We start from the raw sequence: 7,656 nt of genomic DNA on the forward strand, positions 1-7,656 counted from the left end.
AAAAACGTTTCCGGAACCTTCTAAATAGTTCCCAAAACCAGTAACAACCGGCTGGAAACGCTCTAGAAGGTTCCCGAAACCGGAACCTGTACGGACGCTACGGATGGGCCGGCCCAAATCGCTCGCTAGTCGGTTCCGTGTGTGATTCGTCGATAGTTTGACGCATTATGCGTGAAATAGGTTTTTCCCCATTTGCCAACCTATCATACTAAGAATTGAACATATAAACCCTGGTAGACTACCCGCATAACTGGGGCCTCGCTCGCGCTCGCACTTTTGACCGCCCGATCGAACTTCCACAGTAATTTTTTGGCTGCTGGCATCTGGTCAACCGTTCGCTTTTTTTTCACTTTTGCGCCTGCTTCAGAAGAGAATGACAAATGGGGCTTGTAGCCGTGGGGTCGCAAGATCAACGTGAGTTTTCTTCAGATTTTGGTACGTGAAGTCTGGGTCGCGTGGTCGCCAATCGCAATCCGGGTAAAAGGAACCCTAGACCCACGAGCCAATCCCGCTTTCGGCAGCTACTTCCCTCGCTTCCTCCGCAGCCGCCTCCCCTGCTCCCTCCGGAGCGAGCCAATCTCGCAGCCGCTTCCTTGCTTCCTCCGCAGCCGCCTTCCCCGCTCCCTCCGCACCTCGTCCCCTGAGCCCGTTCCCCTCCTTCTCTGCTCTCCACTATGTCTATGCCGCCTCCTCCTCTCTCACTTTTCTCTCCGGTGGCGGTGCCAAAAGAAGGCGCACATGAGCGGTGGATCCGTGCCGGAGAAGAGCTGCGGGGACTGCGCTTCGGTCGCGGTGGGTGCAGCGGCGGGGAAGACGAACTAGGTCCGTCGCCCATCTTCAACTCCTCGCCGCGTCCTTGCTGCCTCCATGGCCAAGCGCACATATTTTTTTTCTGTCCCTCCATGGCGCTCGCTGCCGGCGGCATCTCGAGGAACATGTGACCTCCATGGTGCTAGCTGCCGCTCTGAATAGGTGAGCCCCCTCTCTCTTTTCCCACTTACCCTACCTTTTTCTCTACCTGCAGCTGCTCATCCTCCAATCTCTTCCATTCAGACAGGCTGGACGCAACGCACACGGTCTAGGAAGGCCACGGCATGACTGTGTGATGCAGTGAGGGCAACAACGACAACGGAGGAATCTATCCTCGTCTAGCTCCCACCCAGGCGGAGAGTTCGAGGACATCTCCCAGTTACCACGGGAGAGTCGAGCACATGTCAGCTCTTTCTTTTCCTTTCCTTATGTTCCCATGATGACCTGGGATTACCTGCAATTACTCAAGTGATTAGTTATGACCTGTAGTATCTGGACCTTATTTGGTTTGGTCCATTTAGCATTGATCATCCATTTTTCTAAATTTATTGGTATTTTTAGTATGCAATTTGCTTGCTTGGTTTAGTCGCTTGTAATTAGTGTACATGCATGTAACTTGTCCCTGTTAGCTTTTGTTTTTGCAGGTTACCGGTTGATTTTTTGTGTTCAAACTATTTTTGTGTTCTTTTATTATCAATTGTAGGTGCTGCTTCTATCTTCTGGAAGTTAACTGCATTTTTCCTTCTAAAGTCCTCAGACCAGGCTGTCATTGACAAAGAAAGGAGAGGAGACTACTTGGGGAAAACCGTCCAGGTTTGTCGTCAGTATATAGTGTAGCTGGAGCATTCATGGGAAAAACATACATGACAAAGATTACTGGGTGTTAATTTATCTTCCTTTTCAGGTTGTGCCACATAACACAGATGAAACTTAGGATTGGATCGAACGCGTGGCAATAAAGCCGGTTGACGGTAAAGAAGGGCCTCCTGATGTTTGTGTGATAGAACTCGGTGGAACTATAGGTAAACAAAATAATTTCATATGTAGCACAGCTTGCAATGCCGCATGCTTGAAGCATACCATGTGAAATTGCGTAGTTTAGCCTATTTTCCTTCTGTTGTTCCCATAGCTGTGTAAGCCTGCCCAGTGCAGGGACAAAATCTTTTCTCACCGCGCATAATGACAGTGGCACTCTTGATGCAGGCGATATTAAATCAATGCCTTTTATTGAAGCATTAGGTCAATTTTCATACCGTGTAGGTCAGTAAAGATCAGCTCTTCCCTGAATGTCTATATATATTTTGGTATTTGCTCGCTTTTACACATTTAGCTTCCTTATTCTGAGTTGTAGGACCTGGAAATTTCTGCCTGGTCCATGTCAGCCTTGTTCCAGTACTAAATGTAGTTGGTGAGCAGGTATGTTTTACTCATTTGCAATGAGCTAAGATAATGAGAAGTTGCTGCAATGCTTGCAGTTCTATTGAGGTCCATGTCATGTAGTATTACTATATGCCAAATAGGCACTTTTTGCAAAGAAATATAAGTACGTACCTGAAAAACCATTTTTCTGAATGATATGAACTACGAAAGTGTAATTGTACTTTGTAGTAGTTTCTGCTGAGATGCAATTTGGCTTAGGCAAAGTGGCACCTTGTTATTATAGCAAAATGGAAGGAGGTTACAAACATAGAAAATATTGAATTATTGACGGATCTCTCAAAACAGTCTCAGCTGGTTGTAGGTTGTTTGGTGAGGTTGGTCGTGTTTTTCTCTGTTTTCTTTTATGGCCTTGTCATTGGCGGGTGTGGTGCTCATTACAAATATTTGTAGACCTTGGCTGCTCACGCTTCTTTGGTGCTTTCTACTCAATGAAATGACACGCTTCGGGATGTGTTTGAGAAAAAAAACAGTTATCTGAGTTTATTGCATTCGATATTTTCTTGCAAATCATGATCTATCTTCCATTTATGCAGAAAACTAAGCCTACTTAAGGTAATCCCTCGGCCAAAACAAATTGGAGGGGAAGATCGTCAAGGTTAGCGACCCAGTTTGTTCAGATATATTATTGCCTACTTAAGATGTCGGTGCCGTCGCCTTCCATAGCCATGACCTTGTTTGTTTAGATATATTATTGCCTACTTAAGATGAAGCCAGTCACAGTTCTCATTACACAGGATGATTTTTGTCATGTGTCATGCTTCAAGAAAAGCAGGCTGGACTTACATCTATTTGGAATATTTAGATGGCCAAGGTCCAAGAGTATCAAGGTGCTTCTAACTGATCTCACTCTTCTTATTTGTGGCTGCCAATTTCCGTGTTTCGAAAGGAAAAAAATGCACTGCTGCTTCATGTGAATGTTGGTTTGGACATGATACAATAGTTTGTGCATCGTGTATCCCTATATGCCCAATGGTTTTTTATCTAAGGCTTATACTGTGTACTAAAATAATCCTATTTTCTTTGAAAGGTGGGTTTTTGTTGGAAATACGTCAAACCTTTACCTTTTGATTTTTGTTTCTTTCAGTTTCATTTTATGCCACTTTCAGGTTAAAGTAGAAAATATACATGGTTCTCAATGCTTTATGCTTTGGTTATTTGGAGTTACACTCAAACTAATGCCGGCCTCCATTTGTCCAATCCAAAGAAAATCTATGTGCATGTCTAATATATTAGGCGCGAGTAAGCAAACTTTTATACTGGCATGTGGAACTGTTACTTGGTCCATGTTTAGCACTTGGCAGATCAACCTGGAATGTGAACCCTGCATAAATAGCAAGGCATGATGATTAGTAAATTGTGTTAATACTCAGTACTTTTCTTCCAACTAAAATATAGGTCCAGTTCAGATATTAGTTACATTATGTCTTCTTCAATTTAGTGCATTTGTTTTTTTGGTGCCCTCTTTCTGGGTTGAAAATATGTAAATTGATGCATCCTGTGTAGCTTGTCACTCTGTTTCTACTTGGCAAGGTCTGCAATAGATTATATATGCATTACATGGTCTGCTTCTTTTGCCTGCGTCAACACATGTATGTTGTTCGTATTGTCTTTTCATGCTTTTTATTCAGGGACCCCCCACCCTCTTAATTCATTTGTATTCTTTCCTTCTTAGTTGCAGTGTTGCAAGGTATACCCTGCCTTGGAGAAAGGCATTCTGTGGTCTGCTTCGACAGGTTACATGTAGTTTTCCCACTGCTTCTCCTAATTATGCCCAATGCCAAAACCAGACAGAAAAGAGTGGGCACTATTAGTTTTACTTTCTTATCTGCTATCATATTTTATTCTTTACAGAGCATCAAATCTGAGATCAATCCAATTTTGACACCCATTAATGATGAATTCATGTTATGATTTACAAAATATAAAATCTAAAATGACATATGGTTTTAGAAAGTTGGGTGGGTTGAAAGAACCAAACCGTTTCAAGTTACACGTCTTCTCTGTCGTGGGCTAAAGGCTCTATATGTTTGCCTCGATGAATTTTCGAAAGAAAATACAGTATGCCTTTATTTACCATGGATTGATGGAGCTCACGTGTGTTTTCATTGGTTTTTTAAATGATTTCTTAAGCGGCCTTTTATGATTGCGCACTATTTGATTTAATTGGGCGTGAAGGGTAGCTCTTTTGAGTGCATGTTTGGAATATGCAGTATGGTGAATGGTGCCGGAAATAACTCTATCCTGGCAAGATGTGAGTCCCCGCTGTCCAGTCACTATACAACAATGAGGTGGTGTTGGAAACTATGAATTTAGCTTTCTCTTAATTTTCTAATTATAGAGGTGCATTTAATTTGGAGCCTCGATGATGTCTATATCTAAAAGTTGTTTTTGTGTGTATTATGATCCCCCGTCAGAACAAGAATAGTATACATTTACTGTTTTCGACCATAACTCATTGAGTGAAATTGCAAGCATTCACAACTGTTCACCAGTTAGAATTTCAAAGAGGGTTTTATATAGGCCCTATTTTCATTTTGATCTGTCCATGACATCCTTGCATTAATATTGTATGATATTGATTATTCATTTTCAGATGTTCTACTCAGTGTAATGCTACATGTATGTGCTTATTAGGTCATCCTACTATTTGTAATACAATTCACATTGCATTATATTTCCATTTACATCTCTCTACTTATTCACTAATAACATTGCTTCTAACTGGCTTCTTACGTCATTGGCGCAACCGCAGTTATCTACACGCCACCTGTCGCATCATGCTAGGAACCCACAAGAGAGCTACAATAACAACCAACTGGTCTAAGTTTTGCCGCCTTGCAAAAATCCATGAAGGAGACATCCGTGCCTTTCGTTTCAAGGTCACCACAAAGTAGCGTCTGGTTCTCATTGTGCATTGCCTTTAGATAAACTATCGACAACAATGAAAGTCGTATCTAAATATCATCTAGCATTCTAAGGACTGCTAATCAAGCTCTATGATACGATGAAACCTTCCTCTGTTTTTCGACGATGCTATTTGTTGCTTTTGAACAACTACCACCTATGATTTTAACTATATAACCTCTGTTGTTGTTCCTCATCAATCTATTAATATACATAATGCCACCCTTATCTATAATTATCTGTTTTTACTACTTTCTCTGTTTCAAACATTGAGTACTCACCAGCAACAACGAATGTGCTAAGCAAGGAAGAGGCATGCCCTACTTGGCAGCGTCCACCTTCCACTCAAAGGGATATAGCACTATCATTTAGCACAGACTGTTCCAGTAGAAACAGTAATCATGTACTGAGATAGTAACCAGCAATAAGTACTCATTATTTCGATCTGTGTCTGAGTTATTCTATCACTACTCTTACAATACTTGGCTTGTTGTTGGCCTTTGCGCCATTGACGCAACGGGTCATCTAGTACGTAGAACAGATCATACAAATATTGGCGGGTTGTTAGATTAACAAGTCAATAAAAGCGCAATTATCGAGCCCACCCAATTCTCACGCACTGGAGAACAAACAGTCGGATTTTACGTGGCGCTCTAATCTGACTACCATTGTCCTGTAGGACCACAAACGAGTCGACCATTGGATTAAAGAGCCATACTGTACTTTTCCTCCCAATTAAAGATAAGTGCATCTGGATGAACGGTGGCTGCCCATTGTCAGCTGACGGAAATGTTGTGCACATGTGGAGGCCATAGATGCCTGTGGGGCAAAGACCATGGAGGATACAACCAGGTTGATGGGAGCCCAAAAAGACAACGAAGAGTGTATGTATCTGTATACACATCCACCAACTGAGGTCTTGCAAGGTTATAACATTTCTGAATAATTGTTCCACAATTATTTACTCCCTCCGTCCCATTAATATAGGACGTTTTTTGACACTACGCCAGATCAATCTAGGGTTAGGAGGTATCAGAAATAGAACTGCATGTCCTTTTAAACTTACAAGTCAGAGCCACGGGGAGATCAGTGCTCAAAATGTTGTACAACGTGGAGAACAAATTTGTCATTGCCTGCCAGAAAATATCGGTGTGCTGGTGACGTCCATGAATGTTCTATACTCAATTCTTCTACAGAGGTTTTAGATGTCTCCTCAGAGGACAGGCTCCGTAGATGGCCCGCTGCTGTTCCTTGTGCTCGTGCAACGAGCTACCTCGCCTTGATGACATCGGAAGGACCACACGAGTTGGATTAACCACGACGTGGGGCCGTGTCCTGTACTGGCATGGAAACGATACCTAATAGGATTAGTGCTGGCTCCTTTAGCTGATGTATGTACTCATATAACACTTTGTTGCCTAGCAACTACCACCTCCATTCCAAAATATAAGCCTTTTTAGAGATTCCAATATGCACTACATACGAAGCAAAATGAGTAAATCTATACACTTAAATACATGTATATACATCCGTATGTAGTCCATATTAAAATATTTAAAAACTACTAATGTTTATAAACGGAGGGAGTAGGTCAGAAGAACTAAAATACGAAACAAGTGTATTGGAATAAATCGGTGTCGTATGTCTCGTGTGTGTTTCGAGACGGCGAGAACAACTGATCTGGGCCCAGACAACCAAAGCCAAAAGCATTGGTCCTAGAAGTTTTTTTGTGATTGTTGGATAGAACAGATTGCTCGGTCCAGGGCCAACAACCAGTACTAAGACTTGGATACATGGATTTGATAGCTCGAACAATGTGGCAAAAGTCCAAAATTACGAATGAAGAGGTTGAACCCTACTTCAGTAAATCCGCTTACTTTCAGGGTCCTCAACGTCTCATATTTTTGGCTATCCATCCGATGATCTAATGGGGAGAGAGAGAAAGGGAGGGAGAAAGACTCGGTACGAACTGCCAAACCAAAAGGTGTGGTAGCTCCCGGGTGTATCCCCGGTTATGCTATCCGTCTGGCCCATTGAGATTCGTATGGTGTTCTATGGTTGCAGCTTATTTAGGCCATTTGACTATTCTAATTGCGATCCTCATAGGAGACTATATTAGGCTCTGGGGTTCAAGCAGCAGGTGTCTCGTGAGGCAGCATGTTGTAGGCCTCAGGCAGCCTACTGCTAACAAGACTTGTCAAAAGTGATGCAGGCCAGGTTGATAGGTGAGTCAGACCATGTGTGCCTCCACCGATTCATGCATCACCAGTTCACCATTTCCGCGGCGGGGAGAGATTTGATGCCTCATTGATTATGCTACAACAAAATAATAAAGTAGGAAAACGAAAAGCAATACTTGCTCGGCATTTCAATTTAACGACAGAACCATTGAGCAATGCAAAATATTTTATAGGGAAATTTCCGTACTGCTGGCCTGCTGCAGCAGAAAGATTCCACAAGGGGGTATATTTTTACTGAATGACCCCTGATGGAACTTATGTC

The 7,656-nt window shown here is 42.4% G+C and overlaps 1 long non-coding RNA gene across 4 annotated transcripts; it reads left to right on the plus strand.

Moving 5' to 3' along the window:
- Positions 1–526: 526 nt before the first annotated feature.
- LOC123172814 (uncharacterized) lies at positions 527–5,527 on the plus strand. 4 transcript variants are annotated; one of them, XR_006485724.1, is made up of 9 exons: positions 527–972; positions 1,054–1,623; positions 1,715–1,832; positions 2,014–2,070; positions 2,162–2,226; positions 2,784–2,845; positions 2,985–3,077; positions 3,923–4,538; positions 5,003–5,527. It is a non-coding gene; the product is annotated as an uncharacterized lncRNA (long non-coding RNA). The 4 variants fall into 4 exon arrangements; XR_006485725.1 differs by having other exon boundaries at positions 1,054–1,213; positions 1,514–1,623; positions 3,923–5,527; XR_006485722.1 differs by having other exon boundaries at positions 3,923–5,527.
- The last annotated feature ends 2,129 nt before the right edge of the window (positions 5,528–7,656 follow it).

Source organism: Triticum aestivum, unplaced genomic scaffold (genome assembly GCF_018294505.1).
Source record: "Triticum aestivum cultivar Chinese Spring unplaced genomic scaffold, IWGSC CS RefSeq v2.1 scaffold33646, whole genome shotgun sequence".
Lineage (NCBI taxonomy): Eukaryota > Viridiplantae > Streptophyta > Magnoliopsida > Poales > Poaceae > Triticum > Triticum aestivum.